This window comes from Mixophyes fleayi, chromosome 9 (genome assembly GCF_038048845.1).
Source record: "Mixophyes fleayi isolate aMixFle1 chromosome 9, aMixFle1.hap1, whole genome shotgun sequence".
In the NCBI taxonomy this organism is placed as follows: domain Eukaryota; kingdom Metazoa; phylum Chordata; class Amphibia; order Anura; family Limnodynastidae; genus Mixophyes; species Mixophyes fleayi.
Window position 1 is genome coordinate 104,267,002 of NC_134410.1, and position 20,233 is coordinate 104,287,234.

At 44.6% G+C, this 20,233-nt stretch overlaps 1 long non-coding RNA gene across 1 annotated transcript; it reads left to right on the forward strand.

Annotated features, from left to right (window-relative positions):
• Positions 1–2,679: 2,679 nt before the first annotated feature.
• Positions 2,680–9,926, forward strand: LOC142101672 (uncharacterized). The gene is made up of 3 exons (XR_012679120.1): positions 2,680–2,727; positions 3,623–3,726; positions 9,776–9,926. It is a non-coding gene; the product is annotated as an uncharacterized LOC142101672 (long non-coding RNA).
• The last annotated feature ends 10,307 nt before the right edge of the window (positions 9,927–20,233 follow it).

The window sequence follows — 20,233 nt, forward strand, 5'->3', positions numbered from 1 at the left end:
GCATCTTGCCATCGGGATTATTACATTTAAATAGATGAGGGTAATGGAGATTACGTAAGCAGTGTTCAGATCCTAGCTTAAAATGCGTCTCTTGTATAAAGGCCACATCTATCTTTGTGGCAATTAAGTCTCTAAATAACCAGGATATTTTTTTCAGACTGTTTAGACCCTTAACTTTAAGAGTCATACATTTTAGGCTATCCGGCATCATCAAATGGAAACAATCAATGTATATGGCGGGACCCATGGCTAACCAGGGTAGAAGTCCAAACAGCCCCAGTGGGTGGATATGGGAAATGGTAGAAAGGGGAGAGGGGGATGGGAAGGAGAGTTGGGAAGTAGAAAAATGCAAATATTAATAACAACTGAATAAATCTTTATAGATTATGAACATATGAAATAGACCACTCCGTAGAAACACTTGGAACTGTGGCCCCGTCATGCTCTGGAAAGAACCTGCGCGATCTGGGGTTACTGGGGGGAGTTAATGACAGTGACATTTGAACAATAATGATTTTCGTGTATACTGCAATATGGGTATACTTGGGGGAGAATACCCTATAAGACAAGTATAAGTGTAATTATAAGAACTGAACTTAGAAAAAAATTGCAAAATTGCGCTACATATAGGAACAATTACATATGTAAAAAAACAAACTAAAACTATGCCCGTATCGGCTGCCTCTTTGGAAATGTGGCAACTAGAATGGGTAATGGATAATGGCATCATATGCTTATCTGAATCAAGCTTGAGGGAGTCCAGAAGGTTTGCCGAGGAGACCACATGGTAGACTCTCTAGCAGGTTTCCGAAATGACCTCTGTCAGAGGGGAGACTTAAAACCTGTAAAGACAAATATTCAAAAAGAACGAGACAGCATATATCTTGCCGAAAGGGCAAGCCAACATTAGGTATTAAAGAAGTCTGTCTTTGAAGAGCAATAGCTATATGTATTTCAAAGGCGGCGTCCTAATGGTAGATGATTTGTGTGAGATTCCTTAAAAAACTCAGGTATCGTCTTGTGTTGGTCGGTTTTGGTGCTTTTGTGGTGTTTTCCTTTGTTTGCCAAATTGTTGGAACCTCTCTTTTGTCTGTGGAGCAGCCAGCGGAGTCATGTGTGTTATTGACTCTAGCCATTCTGGTAGTGGGATATATGAAATGTCTAGAGCCACACAAAAGGCAGAAAGTTCTGACGGATCCCTTAAGGTTGTTGATTTTCCCTTGTGAGTGACAGAATCAGAATCCCCAGCGGTACTTGATGCTTTTCTTATGCAGTTCCTCTGTAAGGGGCTTAAACATTCACCTTTGCTGAAGGGTGTGCCATGAAAGATCTTGAAACACCTGAATTAATTGGCCAATGAAGTCAAGACCGTCCAATTGCCGTAATTTTCGCAGGATTTCATCCTTCTGTGTAAAGTAATGTAAGCGGCAGATGACATCCCTGGGACGTTCCAAAGGAGCTCCCCGTGGCTGCAGCGCCCTATGGGCTCTATTAAAAGTTATCACATTATCTAGTGGTTGTTCCAGAATTTCATTGAACACCGTCGTGAGAGCATCCATCAGGCCTTGGGTAGGTATATCCTCTGGCAGCCTCTGATTCTCAGGTTATTCCTGCAACCTCGATTGTCCATGTCATCTAGCTTGTAATGAAACCACTGTAGAGTTTTTAATTGTGCGGTCAATGTGAATTGCAATGCAGCATAGCATTCTTCATCTGCTTCCCTGTGCTCCTCCAATACTACCAGCATGTGACCTAGATGCGCAAAGTCTGTCTGAAATGTGGCAAATTCATGGCAGACCACCTCCTGTAACTTGGCCTCCAGTGTTTCGAAGTCTTTTTTGGTGATGATTCTACGATCTGCGTCCTCCCTGGGGGAGACTCAGGTGTGGATGGGTAGGGTGAGCTGCTAGGTGAGGACATGACGCTTGTTCTGAGACTGTTGATGATGTCAGGAATGCACACAAATCCGAACGTTGAGGAGTTGCTGTTGACTTTCTAGAGACTTTCTTGGTGGCCCTTTCCTGTCCCTTCCCATCTCGGCTCTTGAATAATGCACTTTGCGAGAAGTCAGTCACTTGTTAGTTGCAGTACATGTATTATCACTAGTCACTTCCCCTATCTGTAACCTCAGGCAGCCACAACAACCATGGAATGGCAACAGTTACATTTGTACAGCACACTTCCTATTATTGATGGTATTTTCCCTGTTCTGCTTCTTCTCCTATTTTGTGGTGATACCTTTTTGGTTGCAGAAATTCAAATAGAATATATTACCAGCCACTGACCGCTGGGTGGCAGCCAAGTGACAATGGGACCAGGCAAACAAATGTGAGGACTGCTCCTTTATGTGCTCATACTGAAGTCTAGCAGAATTAGTGTGTCCAGAGAAATAAATTTAAGTCTCTCTCGCTATGTGGATGTGGCTGGGCCAGCAATGTGGGCGCCATTCAATCGCAGCCTCTACAGATATCCGTGCGGGGGTAGTCTGCAAGTCTGGCAGGCAAGTGGGTGAGGAACAGTAGAGGCGCTCGTTTGTACACAGACTCCGGCTGTCACACCTAGGCTCGGCTGCCACTTGGCGGATCCCGGAGTGACTGCAGGTGGGAAAGCCACGCTGCCGCTCTGAGGCCCGAACTTCTGGTTTCCCATGACCCAACCGGAAGTGGCCACCTGCGGTCCACTCTACGGTCCAAAATGGCTGTAAGATGATGCAGTAGCTGCCGGGAGGTAAGTCTGGGTCAAAGTTGGTTTCCAAGGGGGTTCTGCCGAGGTGTGTCCAGAGGGATGTTTTTAGAAGTTCTGCGTGTTCAGACGACAGACGGGAACAATTCCAGCGGCCGCTCGTATCCCGTCAGGGATCGTTTCCCCCCAAGGCAGGAGTAACTCATGCTGCAGGGCTAATGGTTTATAAGTGTCCACTAGCCCCAAAAGGTGCAATTTTAGAGGACCTGGTACCTGGAGCTCTGAGCTTGAACTTCTGGCTAATATGGCGTCCATACCACGCCCCCATAAAAGAATATTTTAATATTCTTTTTTCAATTATATGTCTTTCAAATAACAATTTACAGCACTCATTAACATAAATAAGTTCAAACACAACACAACAGCAATATGTACAGAAATGTGCTTGGTTATTAAAGAATGTTATAAAAATACCAAACTTATTTATTAATAGGATGTGTGCACCTATTGTGTGCCCCTTAATATCACACTGTGCCTCTTCACCATCACACTGTGCCCATTCAAAAGATTCCCTTTTATTATGTTGTACCTTTATCACACAGTCCTTCCATCATCACACTGTGCCCGCTCACCGTCACACTGTGCCCCTTCACCGTCACACTGTGCCCCTTCACCGTCACACTGTGCCCCTTCACCATCACACTGTGCCCGCTCACCGTCACACTGTGCCCCTTCAACGTCACACTGTGCCCGCTCACCGTCACACTGTGCCCCTTCACCGTCACACTGTGCCCCTTCACCGTCACACTGTGCCCCTTCATCAGTTTCCTTTTTATTAAATTGTCCCTTTATCACACTGCACCATTGATCTCAATGTTGTCCCTCTGTTTCTTTACTTACCTTTAACTTGAACTTCTTTCTTCTGTTTTCTTTCTTCAAGTTCTGGCTTCTCTCTGCGCCACTCCTCAATAAATGAAATGCTGGACGAGATGATGTCACACCCGGCAGTCAGGGAGGAGGGTGCCAGGTGCGGCCGCCATATTGGTATGTATTTTTTTGTGCCGGCTGGTGGACAAACAAGGGATAAACGCATTGACATTCTATGAGGAAGGCACAATTGTATTAAGATTGTATCCTGTGCATATGTATGTTAAGTGTTCTAAACGTTAGACAAGTCATTCTTAAATGTGGCCAGGTTGATTGTTTAATCAGGGATAAAAGAGAACAATAGGTCTGGGTTATATAACTAGCATACGCAGATACTATCAACCTTTTCATTGTTATACAGTACCCTGGATTGGATTCCCAGCACCTTCTCCACAGGGAGCCAACAGTCCCCAACCACCAGGGGGGAGATCACTCAGGGTTAAATCTTATAATTTTCCCACCTATTACAAGCTGGCTACCGCCCACAAATTCGCGCACCACTGTTGGAGTATTGAAGAGGCTACCTGTGTTTTTGAGTGTTTGGAGCGTTAGTGGATTAGTGCCTAGGAACAGTGCTTCCGTCCCACGTGTATACTCAGGCCCGGGCTCCCATTTTTTACATACATATATATTTTTTTTACACACATACACACTATATATATATATATATATTTATTTTTAGGGGCCCGGTACACTGCATTGCCCGGGGGCCCATAAAGTAGTTAAGGTGGCCCTGCCTATGGCCAATACATCCCTGTATATAACCAATGTTACTTGAACACTGAATAAAAATAACATCTAAATATTTATACTTATTTAGATTAATATACAGTACGGTCTTGTGTTACAATACTGTTACGATCCTGGTAGTAACTTTTTGTTGCAATATCTCACTTTCACTAGAGGTGGTGCTCTTGTGGAAAGTTTCCATTTCAGTTTGCGAGGAGTTAATCTTCTCACTCCAGCCTTTAACATCTGCACCTGTCACTGATCCTTAAATCCCTGGTCTTGGCTGCAGTCTGTTTCAGATCATTGTTATCAACTTGGGAACAAGAATGCATCACTGAGCCATGGTTTGCTATTATCTTTTGTCTGTTCTTCAGAGATCCTGTTCAGTCCAATGCTCTGGTGACTCTGTTATCTTGTACTACTGATTCCTGGCAATGACAACACTTATGTGAGCTATTACCTTAGCATCAACTTATGCACCGGTGATTTTACCTTTACAGTGTTTCATGTGTGTATGGAACTTGTTGTACTTCAGTGCATTCATTTTTATAAGCAACATCCTGTGTATCTGCACTTTTCAAACTTATTGCTTTAATAATTATAAGCGTCATCCTGTGCCATAGCAAAAAGACAGTTGTCAGCGCTTATCCTTAACACTTCATATATGTGTATATCTAGCAGAAGGAAAACATGAGTAATGGGTTCATATTTTGATCAAAATATTTAAGCCTGTATCCCAACGTCAAGGTAACCTCAATATATGCAGGTCCTACACTGATCTATATGCTTCAAACACATTTAAAATGCAATTAAAATCAGATGCACTCACCTCCCAGGTATAGGGGCTTACATGTTACAAGGGCTGGCTTGTAAGGCACACGCAAAAAGGCCCTAAATAGGCATGATAGTCATCTTCAAGACAACACAAGGCAATATGGTGATATAAAACAAAAGAAGAAATAAGCCTGTGTTTGGTTAATCCCATATTATAAATGGTACCAGGTGCATGGCATCACATCATCTTGTTACATACTATTATTGCAACATCCCGTGCACTTAAGAGGCTGTGCTATCATAGTGCCTTCTGTGTTCCAATTATTATTGTATTTACATATCATCCAGAGACTTGTTGTGCACCACTCTCCGGTCACTGGGTCTGCACTATTTTGATACTCTTGTGTGTTCTGCCTAAACAAAAATGATTATTTTATAGAGCCACAGCACAGGTATACCCATTACTGACTGAATGATATTAACTGGAGCAATGCTGGCATTACAAATGTGTAGCACACAGCAGCACCTCTGGTGGGAGTCTGTTACTTCACCAATAGTTCACAGAGGTTAGGGTTCTATGGGGGGTATTCAATTGTCCGCGGGTTCGAGCGCGGAAAAACTATTCCCGTTAATACGGTAATCTCTCGCTGGATTTCAGCTCGCAGCTCCCTGAGCTGCAGGCTGAAATCCAGCGAGTAAATTACCGTATTAACGTTTTTTCCGCGCAGGATTATCGTAATAACGGTAATCCTGCGTGGACCGCGGGATTTTCGGCAATTCCGCGGACAATTGAATATGCCCCTAAGAGGCCAGTTCAATTATAAGCAGTGTGCTGCGGAGTTCCTGTTGAATTGCCACGAATGTACCATTCCATGGCTAATCAACATAATAGATTTTTCCTTGAACCTCATAGAGGTACACAGGAATATCTACGATGTTGGGATACTGTAGTACCAGGAAATGTGTGCTATCTGACACTGCATTTATGTCCAGTGCACATCTCTAGTAACTGAATCAGCCCCTAAAACCTAACAATGATATTGATCAACAAATAAGTTCTAGAGACACATAGATTTATAGTTTCCCCATAAATACTTTTATGAAACTGAAAGTTGCTAAACAGCCAAAGTCCCATTTTGCCCTAAATTGTATTTTGTAGACCAACCTGGTTAATTGTTTTTTTTCTCTTCATGGTTTGAGCCTTATGGGTTTATAAAATAAGTGGCTGAATTAATTTGGGTCACACAGAGACAGATTAGGGTGCAGTGCTTATCATGGCATGCTCCATTAAAAAGAAAATACTTGGTGCACCATGCATAACATACTGAACAATATAGTGAAAGTAGGGGTGTGCACCGGCCACTTTTGGTGTTTTGGGTTCTGATCAGTGGCGGATCCAGAGAGGGGCGATCGGGGCATTCGCCCCCCCTAGCAGCAATAAGCTAGGTCCCAGCCGCCGATCAAAATGGGAGGGGCGGGGCTAAGTGTGAGCGGGGGCGGGGCTAAATGGAATTGTCCTTGGGCCCTCCCACCCACCCTTATATTGTTGAAATAGGACATGCACACTTTAACAAACCAATCATTTCAGCGACAGGGCCTACCAAACTACTGCGGCTGAAATGATTGGTTTGTTTGGGCCCCCACACCAAAAAAGCAATTCATCTCTCCCTGTACAAACTAAACTGGCTCTACTGAGGCAAGATGTCGTTCTCATCCTCATCCTCTGATTCCTCGCCCCCTTCAGTGTGTACCAGATTGAACCTTGCACAACACTGAAATCAGTCTCCACTGCACTTGACTCAGGCGCATTCCCACTCCTTTGCCTATGTCGTAGGTGGCTGTGTAGGCTTGAATGGCCTTTTGCTGCTCCTCCATCCTCTGCAGCATATAGAGGGTGGAGTTCAAGCGCGTCACAGCCTCTTGTTTTAGTTGATGGCATGGCAGGTTCATGCTTTTTTGATGTAGCAGGAACAGTGAACGTAGTTTAATATCTGATACTAATATTTCTGCACTGCAGGAACAGTGAACGTAGTTTAATATCTGATACTAATATTTCTGCACTGCAGGAACAGTGAACGTAGTTTAATATCTGATACTAATATTTCTGCACTGCAGGAACAGTGAACGTAGTTTGACTTTGAAATAGCAGTACCTATTTTTTGGTACAGCAGCAACAGTGAACGTATTTTTATATATTGCAGTACTAATATTTCTTGACTGCAGGAACAGTGAACCTATTCATATATTGCAGTAGGAATTTTTTTTTATCATTTTTTTAAAATTATTTTTGTATAACTTTTTTATAATTTTTTTTTTATTTTTTTATAACTTTTTAATAATTTTGAAATAACAATGCCCTTAGCAGAACAAAACACAGGACACAGGCAGCACCACTGGACTCAGCAGGACAGAGCACAGGACAAAGCACCACTGGACTCAGCAGGACAGAGCACTGGACAAAGCACCACTAAACTGATCAGCAGGACAGAGCACAGGATCTCAAAGGAAACCACTGAAAAGCAGGACAGAAGCTCCCTAACTACAACCTCCCTCACGAGTGATCGCAGCCAGAGTGAAGATAGCGGGCGCGAGCAGTGAATTTATGACATCCGAGTCTCGCGAGATCCGACGCAAGACTTGGATGTCATAGCCTCGTTTTGGCTTCATTTGGCGGCCGGAAATACCTGAACAGTGCTCGGATCCCGTCGGATCCCGCGAAATCCGAGCCCGCTCATCACTAAGTGAAAGGTTATTCTTGTTGAGGCATAAAAGTGAATATGTAGCCTGATTACCTATAAAAAGCAAATTCTATACTTTACAGTCTACTGCATGAAAATAATGGACCTCATGAAGTTATAAATCTCATAACCATACGTGCCAACTCTCCCGGAATATCCAGGAGACTGCCAAATTCCAGATAGATCTCCTGGACTCCCCAAGGAGGAGGGCATTCTCCCGAATTTGCCCACTTCACTAGGAATTTGAAGTCTCATGACATGTTTTGCGGGGTAATCCCATCATTTTGCCTCCCACGCAGTAAAATTATGCGCTTGCATCATTGCATCACAGGAGCAGGTCCAAAATGACGCAATTTGCCGAGCCCTGCCCTCACACGCCCACTTCCCCCGGAATCTCCCAGAGAATATTAATGAAAGATAGGCAAGCATGCTCATAATGCCAAAGTGGTAACAAAAGAAAATCATTCTTTTTTTTTTTTTTTAAGTCCAAAGATCTCGCTTATGGATAAGGTAATCTAAAGAGTCATGTGCTCACGAAGGTCTCCACAATTTTGCATCACACACAGTGGCGTTACCCAGGACCGACAGTAGAAATTTAGGGGCCACGGTACAGCAACTTCATGAGACCCCCTACAGTCGACTAGAAAGGAAACCCATGTGCCACAACACCAAAGGGGTGTAGCTATACCATTGGAGGTGTGGCTTGCATCACCGGGGGCATGCCTAGGAGGTGAAAAGCACAAGGCAAGGAAAAATTTAATATATCCCCATTAGAGGGTACAATGATTTGGTGCTCCAGTAGTCTAAGGACGAAGCCCTGTAGCATTGTCATTACAGAAATGCCCAGCAGCTTTACTCACACATGTACCCTCTGCCCACATACTTTACACACATATGCCCTATCTGCGAAGCAGCTTTACATACACATACCCACTCTGCCCACATGCTTTAAACGCACATACCACCTCTGTCAAACAGCTTTACACACACACCTCCTCTGCTCACAGGCTTTACACGCACACATGCCCCCTCTGCCCACATGCTTTACATACACATACTGTAATGCTCTTACCTGTTTCCTCGCTCCAGCGCTGTCTCCTCCATGTCGCGATCGGCACTTCCAGGGAGCGGGTCACATGACTCGGCAGCCTGGGCGGGCTGTTTGAAAGCCTCTCTATAAAATTTTGGCACTGATACTTGCTTAGTTTCAGTGTAACTCAGTTGCTGTGCATCTGACTCCCCTGTGCTCCTCCTTGTATGGTGTTTTCTGTTGGATCTCCTGTGTACCATTTCTGCCTGTCTGACTACGTGCTGCTGGATTTTATGTATATCGAACTTGACTGGTCTGATTACGTGTTGCTGGATTCTCTGTGTACTGAACCTGGCTTGCCTGACTGCGAGCTGTTGGATCCTCCTGTGTCCCGAACTTGGCTTGTCCAACCATCTGTTGCCTGATTACCCCATAAACCAGATACTAGCCTGTCTGACCATCCATTGCCAGATTTCCCGTGTACCAGATCCTAGCCTGTCTGACCATCCATTGCCTGATTTCCTGTATACCAGATCCTAGCCTGTCTGACCATCCGTTGCCTGATTACCCATGTACCAAATCCTAGCCTGTCTGACCATCTGTTGCCTGATTTCCCGTGTACAAGATCCTAGCCTGTCTGACCATCCGTTGCCTGATTTCCTGCGTATCAGATCTTAGCCTGTCTGACCATCTGTTGCCTGATTTCCCGTGTACAAGATCCTAGCCTGTCTGACCATCCTTTGCCTGATTTCCCGCATACCAGATCCTAGCCAGTCTGACCATCCATTGCCTGATTTCCTGCATACCCGATCCTAGCCTGTCTGACTATCCGCTGCCTGTTTTCCAGGGGGACCCGATTCTAGCCTGTCTAACTATTCTTCATCTTCCTCCTTAGGCCTTGTGTTACATCTTGAAGCCATCCAGAGGGCCGCGACCTGCAGGTTCCTGGCAGCAAAGTCCATCCTGCCTTGCGGAAATTCTTGGTGAATATCGGGGAATCCGTTAGACTCCGAGCCTATGGTCTGCTAGTGCTAATCGGGATTAACACAGGTACCTCCTGAGTTGTAACACTCTGCCCACATCCTTTACACACACGCATGCCCCCTCTGCCAAGCAGCTTTACACACACATGCCCCCTCTGCCAAGCAGCTTTACACAAACATGCCCCCTCTGCCAAGCAGCTTTAAACACACATGCCCCATCTGCCAAGCAGCTTTACACACACATGCCCCCTCTGCTAAGCAGCTTTACACACATATGCCCCTCACTGCCCAGAAGCTTTAATCACACATGCCCCTCACTGGGATAGTCTCCACCAACTCCACAAGAGGAGCAGAGTTGGGGAGTTCATCAATGGGTCAGTATATTCCCCCCTGTACTCCTACTCTGCTGGACTGTGGCTCTGAGCACTTCTCCTCCTTGCCCCTGCACATGGAGCTGGCAGCCTGGGACTGTAGGTAAGTTTGTCTAAATAAACACCTGTTTTCTTCATGTGTTTTCTATGGAGTATTATGCTTTTCTGTATGTTCAGTCTTTCTTACCTTACCTTTCTGCTCTTTTCCTATTTGTGCCAGCCTCTCTGCCCTTCCCTCATCTGTGCCAGCCCCTCTGTCCTACCTCTGACTGCACCAGCCTCTCTGCCCTACCTGTCTGTGCCAGTTCCTCTGATTTGCCCCTGTCTGCGCCAGCCTGTCTACCCTTCCCCTGTCTGCACCAGCCTCTCTACACCACCTCTGTCTGTGCCAGCCTATCTGCCCTACATGTCAGCAACAGGCTTTCTGCCCTCCCTCTTTCTGTCATCCTTTCTGTATTCCTATATGCGTCAGCCTCTCTGCCCTTCCCATATGCACTACCTTTTCTGCCCTTCCCCCATATGCACTAGCTTCTGTGCAAGCCTCTGCCATCCCTGATCTGTCAGCCCCTGTGCCCTAGTGCTGATACCAGCACTTCTAAATTCCTACTTCCACCACTGTGTAATATATCACAAAACTACAAACAAAATGATAAAACACCATGTACAGCTGATGATGAAGTAGAAACTGAAGACTGAACAATGAAATATTGTAAGTGCAAAACTTAAAAGAATTATTTATCATTATCATTAAATTTTTTTTGCAATTCTGAATGTGAACAGATTTCTTTGTTCAGTACAGAGGTCATTGCAAGCATAATGGAAAGGCTATAATGCCTACATAAATGAAAAGTCCACTTTGAAACAAAGGCTTTCATTAAATATATATTACAGGTAGACTGTAATACCTTTTATCCCTGTGTAAGGTCCGTAGAAGAGCGGTGCCTCACAGGGCGACTAGCTCCTAGTACCTAAGAAAAACCTACCACGATTCGCGTGGATGACTGTATCCTGCCTCGGTTCCGAATCGGGGAGCTCTCCGTACACCCACTGGTATCGCCTACGAAGAGAAACGGAAAATTAACCCGAGCCTATAAGGAAAGAGCTGTCCGAGAACACGGCAAAGAACGAGGACACTCTCAGTCCAAGCTCACTCGCCGCCTTCTCGCTTTGCTCTTGCCAAGGCAGGGGGGACTACAGGCACTTGAGACCAGGACTGGTCCCGCCCCAAGTACCTGGCCCACCTGCCGGTGAGGGCCGAACCGAAAGGGGAATCAAGCGTGATACTCACTGGGACACTCCCACTTATGATCCTGTTCTCCTGCACCTTCCCGACACCTGCGGAGGACAAGAACACACAGCCTCCCTCTGCACTCTCAGTGAGACTAAGATGGCATCCACAAAACTAAACTGACTGCAACAGCGACCCGACCCTAACAACACTCTAATGGTCGGCAACGCAACTAAGTCAAACAACTATGACTAACTAGGTGTGGTGCACTAACGGAACTGCTCACTTACCACTACGGGGAACACCAGCCGGTGTTCACGGACTAAACCGGAGGGCGGTTCCTAACCCCCTCACCCAGGTCGTACCAAGAAGCTGCCTCCTTGCTATGGGGTCACCCACGTACCCTAAGGACCGGCTGCTTCAAGCCCGGCTGAGGCTCAGTGGAACAGCACACTAACCCGCGGGCCGACTGCCGCACGGAACAGCCGATCGTAACTGAACCACCCGACTGTCTGTACTCGGGTATCTCACACGTGTCCTTACGTCCGGAACCACAGGTCCACCTGCACGGAACCGGCCTTGGGAACCCTCAATCAGAACCACGAGCTGCCCCTGGAACTGCCTCAAGGTGTGCTGCACTGCCACCAACTCACTCAGCCACCCCCTCTGGGAACCAGTGTGACCCCGGGGACCTAAGGGACAGGAAAACTACGTGTGGTCTCCCCTGACTATGTGTATGCTGGTAATCTACACTTGTCCCCACAGCACGGGTTAGCACAGAAAAACACAGGAGCAAGAGCCTACCTTTAATGGGGGCCTGACGTCTTGCCCCTGAACACAGTTATGTAGCACACCCCAAAATACAGTAATACAAACAATACTCGCCGCACAGACAAAATAAATGCAGTATACAGTACTTTGCACGCTACTCACCAGAGCACACCTCTGTTAGCCAACCAGCCGGTTGCTACAGCACCACAGGAGCCTCCGCTCTACTGTACCTCCTAACTCCGTGTGCTCACCTCACACAGGACCGCGCCTACACTCATGAGGCTCTCACGCCTCTATCACACCACCACCAGGGCCGTCTGCCCTTCACACCATGGGCCTCTGCCCAGCTACACACAGAGCCTTGTGCTCTGTTTAATGGGCCTCAGCCCCCTCTCTAACTCAGGGCTCTGAGCCCACTAACTGAGGGCCTTGTGCCCATAAAAGACTATGGGCAATCAGCCCCTAACCAGGCCCTGTGGCCTTCCTATGGCCTCTAGGCCGCTAACTACCTAAGGGCCTTGTGCCCTTTTATACCTGGGGGCTCTGAGCCTCCTCTTATCTAACTAACAGGGCCTTGTGCCCTTTATAGCAATATGGCCTACTGGCCCACTACTTATTCGGGGCCTAGTACCCAAGTCCCTGGGCCTTGTGCCCCTAATTTAATCCGTCCCACGGGCCTTGTACCCGACCGTGGCCATGGGCCTATTGCCCGACTCTAGTAGGTGTGCTGCGGGCGGGGGCCCGGGAGAGAGGTTGCCTGACACAGGCCTCACCTGGTGCTGTCTTCGAAGAGCTTCTCCTGGACTCCTTCCCCGTCTGCCGCTGCTTCCACGCTCTGCCGCTGGCTTCTGGTCTTGATCACGCCGGTCTTCAGGCAGCAGAGGCGCTCTTAGCCCTAACAAGGGCTCTCTGCCGCCACTGCTGGTCTCTGCTGGCTTCTTCTCTTCTGATCTTGATCCCGCAGCTCTCCGCGACACGTCCTGCTCCCTCTCACTCCGCCGACGAACCGAAGATGGCGACGCGCGCGCCGACTTATATAGTCGGCGGCGAGCTAACGCCGTCACGTAGCGTCGACGCGATGCTACGTGATGACGTGGCGGGTCCGGATTGGCCCGCCGCCGTTGCAGACTTTCAAATGGCCGGGAGGTGAGCCCTGATTGGCTCACCGTCCCGGCCGGACCAAGGGGACCGCAGCCGCCCGAGGAACGACGACGGCCCCGGACAGGTAAGCCCTCCACACCTGCATCCAGTGGATACCACCAAACCTGGGTAAAGAACATTCCCAAAGACCAGTTTCATGCGCTTAAGAAGGAACTGTTCTGACCTCAATGTGTTCAGAGAACAGGCCGCAGAACTTAAGGAGAGGTTCATTGATAGAAACTGTGGCCCCACTACAGTTAATTCAGCTTTACTGGAAACCGTAAGTATAGAAAGGAACGACCGGTTCAGCCTAAAGAGAGGCCTATAGAACCAAATAGAATCTCCATCATCACCCAATACACCAAAACTCTAGACAATTTGAACAAATCATTTGGAAACATTGGCCCATCCTTTTAAAAGATGACAAACTCTCAAAAATATTACCTTAAAACCATCCTATATATATAAAAAAGCACCCAATCTGAAAAACATATTGGTATCCAGCTGTTTACCACAAGATAAACATCCTTCAACAGAGACATGACTTAAAGAACAAACTACTGGATTCTTCCACTGTAACCGCTGCTTAGCCTGTGGAACTACAAAGTGTGGATCAACCAAGCCCATTAAAACATTTCAATCTTTTGTCACAAGAAAGGACTATACCATTAAAGTAAAAATCACATGTGACACGGTAGGAGTCATATACATGTTAGAGTGTCCATGTGGACCCCTGTACGTGGGAAGAACCATACGAAATCTGAAGGGTCTCAGAACATATCAGAAATATTAGAAAACAATTAGAAACACACAGTGTTTCAGAACATTATTCTGTTCACCATAATCACGACCCCACAACCCTCAAGTTTGTGGGTATTAAAAAAGTTTCAAGATATTGGAGGGGAGGGCATTATATCAAGCGCATATCTAGGGAAGAGGCGAGGTGGATCTACAACTTACACTCTCTCCACCCCAAAGGCCTTAACTTAGACTTTGATCTGGAGACCTGGAGAATGAATAACCACTATTTTGATATTTCTGGTGTTACTACCTAATCGGACCCAGACAACCATACTGTCATCAGTAGAAAAATTCATTTATTTTAGTGTGGAAGGGATAAACAAGAATTACAGTTATACATAAAGTTATACATAAAGCTCCATCATACAGCAGTACAGATTGCACACAATATGTCTCTATTAGGTCTTTTCTTGCTGGACCTACTTCCATTTGTTGCAATTAACATCAAGACAAAAGGTCCAATTTATTAACTCAATTCTTTATAACAATTGATATTGTCTGTATTCCTCCAGACTCCTATGTATCATCATCACCATTTATTTATATAGCGCCACTGATTCTGCAGCGCTGTACAGAGAACGCATTCACATCAGTTCCTGCCCCATTGAAGTTTACAGTCTAAATTCGCTAACATACACAGACAGACAGAGAGAGAGACTAGGGTCAATTTTGATAGCAGCCAATTAACCTACTACTATGTTTTTGGAATGTGGGAGGAAACCGGAGCATCCAGAGGAAACCCATGCAAAACTCCACACAGATAAGGCCATGGTCGGGAATTGAACTCATGACCCCAGCACTGAGAGGCAGAAGTGCTAACCACTTAGCCACCATGCTGCCCGGTGAATGCTACTGTTATGTCAGCATATACTGTTGATGTTATGTCATTCTTTCATGATTATCTATGTTCACCACTGCTGCAGTCTTTTACCACATCTATATAGTAAGGTTCATCTTAACCCACACCTCTCCTTGTGATTGGCTACAGACTCAAGCCTCCTGTTAGAAAAGTTGAAATGGGAGGAACACCTGTTTCATTCATAATTTATCCCTGATAAAGCCTGTACGGTGCGGGGGAAACGCCTTGGATATTACACCACCACTGAACTTAATTTGCCATCCACAACTGGCCCCTTGGATCAGGGGAGAAGATTTCACATCGTTATCCCCCGCTCGCCAGATTCCAAGCCTGCCACGTCAGCCGAATAGGACAACAGCTGGGACTACTATATAGCCTACGCGCATGTGCACACCGCTGGAGACGCCATGCTCACTTCACTTCGTTCACGGCTAAACATCATGCCGCCACCCGTCCACCAGGAGAGGTAAGAATGAAGACTGGAATCAAGGCTCCAACAAATACCCTTTACTAGTGTCTCCTGACATCTCGGAATCATCATTTCGATCTGGATTTGACTTTGCATTTAGCATATTAAGAATTTGTTTCCCGGACCATCACTTCAGACCTTTAATCATTTACTTATTCATCCAGCGAGCCTACACTAGGGCCCCTCTACTGAACTGTACACACACGCTCAGGATTTGACTTTTTAATGTGTATAGCTGCCATTTGGTCCTAATTTTTTATCTTACATCCTGCACTATTGGTCCATTACATTGCTATTATTATATTCTGGCCACAATCGTATTTTATGTGTCTGCATTTGTTTAATAAAGAAGCCCTCTGTCTATGCTACATGAGTACACCTTCCCTCTATCCCATACATATATTCACAGGTACTCTTTTTTAGCGCTGAGGAATCTCTTCCATTTGTCTACCCTGTATAGGAATAGGATCACTTATACAGGCCCGGCGCTCCCATTAGGCAAGGTTAGGCACTTGCCTAGGGCGCCGGGCTCTGGAGGGCGCCTGGAGGGTGCCACAGAATACTAAAAGACTTTAAAACTGTGCGGCGACCGCTGACCACACCTGGAGGGGGGAAGGGGCTATTTTGTCACCACCGCCGCCTCTCTGCTCCGTCTCCGCCCCTCCACTTACTAGTGTCAGTGAGTGGAGGGGAGGAGACGGAGCAGAGAGGCGGCGGTGGTGAGACAAGGTAAGGAGAGGAGGGAGGAGGGCGGCAATTTTTGCGGGGGGGGCGGCAATTTTTGCGGGGGGCGCCGCTTTTTTAAAAATGCCTAGGGCGCCGTGGACCCTAGCACCGGCCCTGCACCTATACTTCCTCCTCTGGCAGCTTTTACATTATCCAACAGGGAGCGCAGTTAACCATACCCCCTGCTATAACTATCAGGGATGTAAATCATTTTTAGATAGACCAGTTGGATTTGTTGTGATTAACCCTTCACAACCAAACATTATGCTTGCTCAGGCTTACTGTGACAAACAGTTTAAATTGAATTGACTTTTCATTTATTAATATACCCAAATTGTGAAAAAAAATATGTTCTTATTTTATAAATATTACCTAAAAAATTAAACAACAATAGGAATAAATTACATTTTTCTATTTCTTTTTCTTCCCCTAGCTACTCTGTTGTTATCAGCAGCCCCTAACAATTATTCCATAATTGAATTAGTCCTAAGTAAAGTGTACCAATTATGTTTACTTTTTTTAAAGTCTGATGTTATTTATAGGAACAAGGACAAGGGGCTTATTTTAGTTTTAAATGTTTTCACCCCACCGGTGTGCCACATCTTTACACAAGGATGGAGTACAATTGTACAAAAATTTTTAGGGTTGGCATAAGGTTACATAAGGCAGGTTTGGGCAGGCAAAAATTTGTGGAAGACAGAATTTTGAAGTGTGAGGTAACATACATTCTATTACACCCATGCAAAATGCCTTCATGTCATGCATGATGGGTTGAGATAACACAGTTTAAATGGGTTGGAAAACAATTTAGAAGGACAGGGACATTTTTTAGTTTTTAATCTTTATTTTTATTTTATCTTTACCTTTTTTACATTTTATTTAACATTTTTTATTTACTTTTTGTACTGTTGGGCCACAGAGATGTAGGAGGTACTTAATCCATAACTTCACTGTCCCTCAGCAATATTAGATGAATTCGAACAGTTATCTAATAGCCAACATTTATATTACTAATAATAGTGATCTATATACATTGAGCGTTTTACCGGTCTTGTAAATGGGAACTGGATCTAATGGGTCACAGTACTGGAACTGGGGCTGTCAGTGACAGATTTATTAAAAAAAAATTGCATTTACTTTCTTCTTCAGGGATGTGTGATAGAGAGTCATGATATTATATAAAAAAGTAATTAACTTAGTTGTAGTGTGACTTAGGAATTTCACCAAAATAGCACCAGTGTGAGGCTTCACCAAAATGGTGGTGCTGGGGTGGCATCACTGACTACATCTCTCAGCAGTCTATTCTGCTGGAAGGAGGAGAGGACTGATGAGGAGGGTGGAGAGTAGCTGAGCATCTGAACTGTGCCATTTGAGAGGGTAAAGGTAATAGAGGGCAGGACACCAGGGAGGAGGACATACCATATTGGGAGAGAGTGGTGAAAGCCAGAGAGGAACTTTTCTCTAAGTTATAATTTCCAGGATAACAGAGCCTCTCTGAGTGTATGGGAGATTTATACCTCAGAGTTTACTGACTGAGCTGTGATGACCACTCAGCCCCTAGTGATTATCACATAATCTGTTATAATTATCTTCAAGGGGTGTACTTAACAAGTTTATCTATTCCATTTTATTACAGTCTAGTCTACTCTACTCTTTTGTTTATTAATTGGTCTTTTATCTAATCCTATCCAACCATGTGAACAGTGATTCCTGACAGGCATCCAGGTTTAGTTTGGGCATGAAACTGATTGCCAGAGTGGTAGGACTGTAGGAACATATATTCTGAAAGGTCACTCACAATTAAGTTGTACTGTATATTGTGGCAGTTTCTAAAAGGGGTCATCTGTGCAATTTAAGATGGGGTTTCTTTTAAAAGTGTCTGGATATAGGGTCATACTTGCCAACTCTCCCTGAATGTCAGGGAGACTCCCTGAAATAGAGGTGATCTCCCTCACTCCCTGAAAAGTCTGGCATTCTCCCTGATGCTGAGCCAGTACAAGACATGGTTGGCTTCGCCATCTGTGGCATGATGACACAGTTCAGAAATTGTGTCCAATGTCCATGTATTGATGTATATGGAGGTGGCCATTTTCATGGAGACCAAGATTTAATCAAAGACTGACAGGTAAGACAACATGACTTCAGTAATGGAGACAGAAATGTAAAAGACACTTCAGTCTCTAGAGATTCATTAGCTGCTTTTCTTTAAGCATAGTTGTCTACACTCCCGGAATATCCGGGAGACTCCCGCATTTCTGGGAGACCTCCCGGGAAAGCAGAGTAACCTCCCGGTTATCATCCCTGCAAAAGATTAAGTGGTGGGGGGGGGCTTAATGACGCCAATATTGCGTCATCTTAGCCCCACCCTTTGGTGTAATTGGACAATTTTGTGACAACCATTTAGGGGTCGGGACCAAAATGATGCAATTCATCAAGCCCCGCCCCCACACTCGCACCTACCCTGGGATCTCCCTGAAGCCAACCAGGAAAAGTTGGCAATTATGATAGGGTACGTGTAACATGGGCAATAACAGTGAATCTTTGAAAAGTGTAACTATTATTAAATACACTAAACATGGCTTGATGGGGAGTGTCGTTTATTAAGGTCAGTTGAAGCAACATTGTCTGTAAATTGCACAGAGGCTCCCATTTACTAGCCCTGGGGGATATTTAAAACGTTGGAAACCATGCATTTACATTTCTGTGTTTTCTGAATACATTTCATGACTTTACTGAACTAATTCTTGTGTTCATCAAATAAAGCATGTGAACCAGCTTGCTTTTATATATTACAAAGTATCCAGATATTGCAAAAGAAGCTGGCACACATATTTATAAGGCAAATAATTAATGCACTAAATAAGTATGCCACAAATATTTTTACATTTGTTTAAAGAGGATTCTGAAGCAACACACACCCTAATAAACTGCTTACATTCTTGACATTTTTATGTCTTTTATAAACAAAATTCTGGCTGCAGACTCTATTTTATTTATTTTGATATAAGATAAAATACTGAGGTTAAATCAAGTAAGGCAGGTAACATTATCATTCCAAATTCACTGGAAGAGATTTAAAGCTTAGAACAAAATACATAATTTCTCATTGTAACATTTTTCTACAGACCTGTAGAGATTATTAAACATAGTTAGAAATTAATGTCATGAGTCTGTCATACAGAATGTAATGTAAGTGTGTTTTCTTTGAAGTCCAAAATATATACAAGGTAGGTAGCATTTGTTCCTGGGGAAAAAGATTATTTCCATTTTCATTTTTCAGGTATAGCTATTAGGACATTTACATGGAGGGCAGGTAACCATTGAAGTGACTTCTATTCAATCTAATCATTAGTAATATATAAAACAGCCTTTAAAATTCAATATACTGGTTTTGGGTACCACCACCAAGTCTATTATTTTTATCTTTAAAGTATACTTAGATATTTTGATGACTGCTAATTACATTACATAAGTTTGAAATAGATTATCCCAAAGGCGCCAAATTAATATATACTGTAAACACAGATTTATTCTCATTACAGTTGAACAGCATATAAAATCAGTGCACTGATACAATACATCGATATCATTACACACTTACATACAAATATCCAGTGTTGTAAGGGTACGCTCATATGTAAAAATATAGTCACTGTGCATCTCAATTCATGATATAGTCATATGCAGACTAAACACAAGCTGCTTGTGGCCAATACTCAAATGATAATTTGTTCATTAAAAAAATGATGCATGTGGTATCTCAATGTACAATGTCCCGTTACAGTTCCTCACAAAGTGTACAGCTGTAGCAATAAATCACATATATCCATATAGATCAAGCCCTCCGGGGATAAATGAGGTGGCGAACCACTTATTTGCAATCCATGGTAGTTGATTGCCACCAAACCCAAGCGGTATGGGACTGAATTCCGTTTTCAATTCTGATCAGAAATATGTAAGAATAGGTGCCCCGTTCTTACTCATACAGCTAGGAACTGTCTTGAA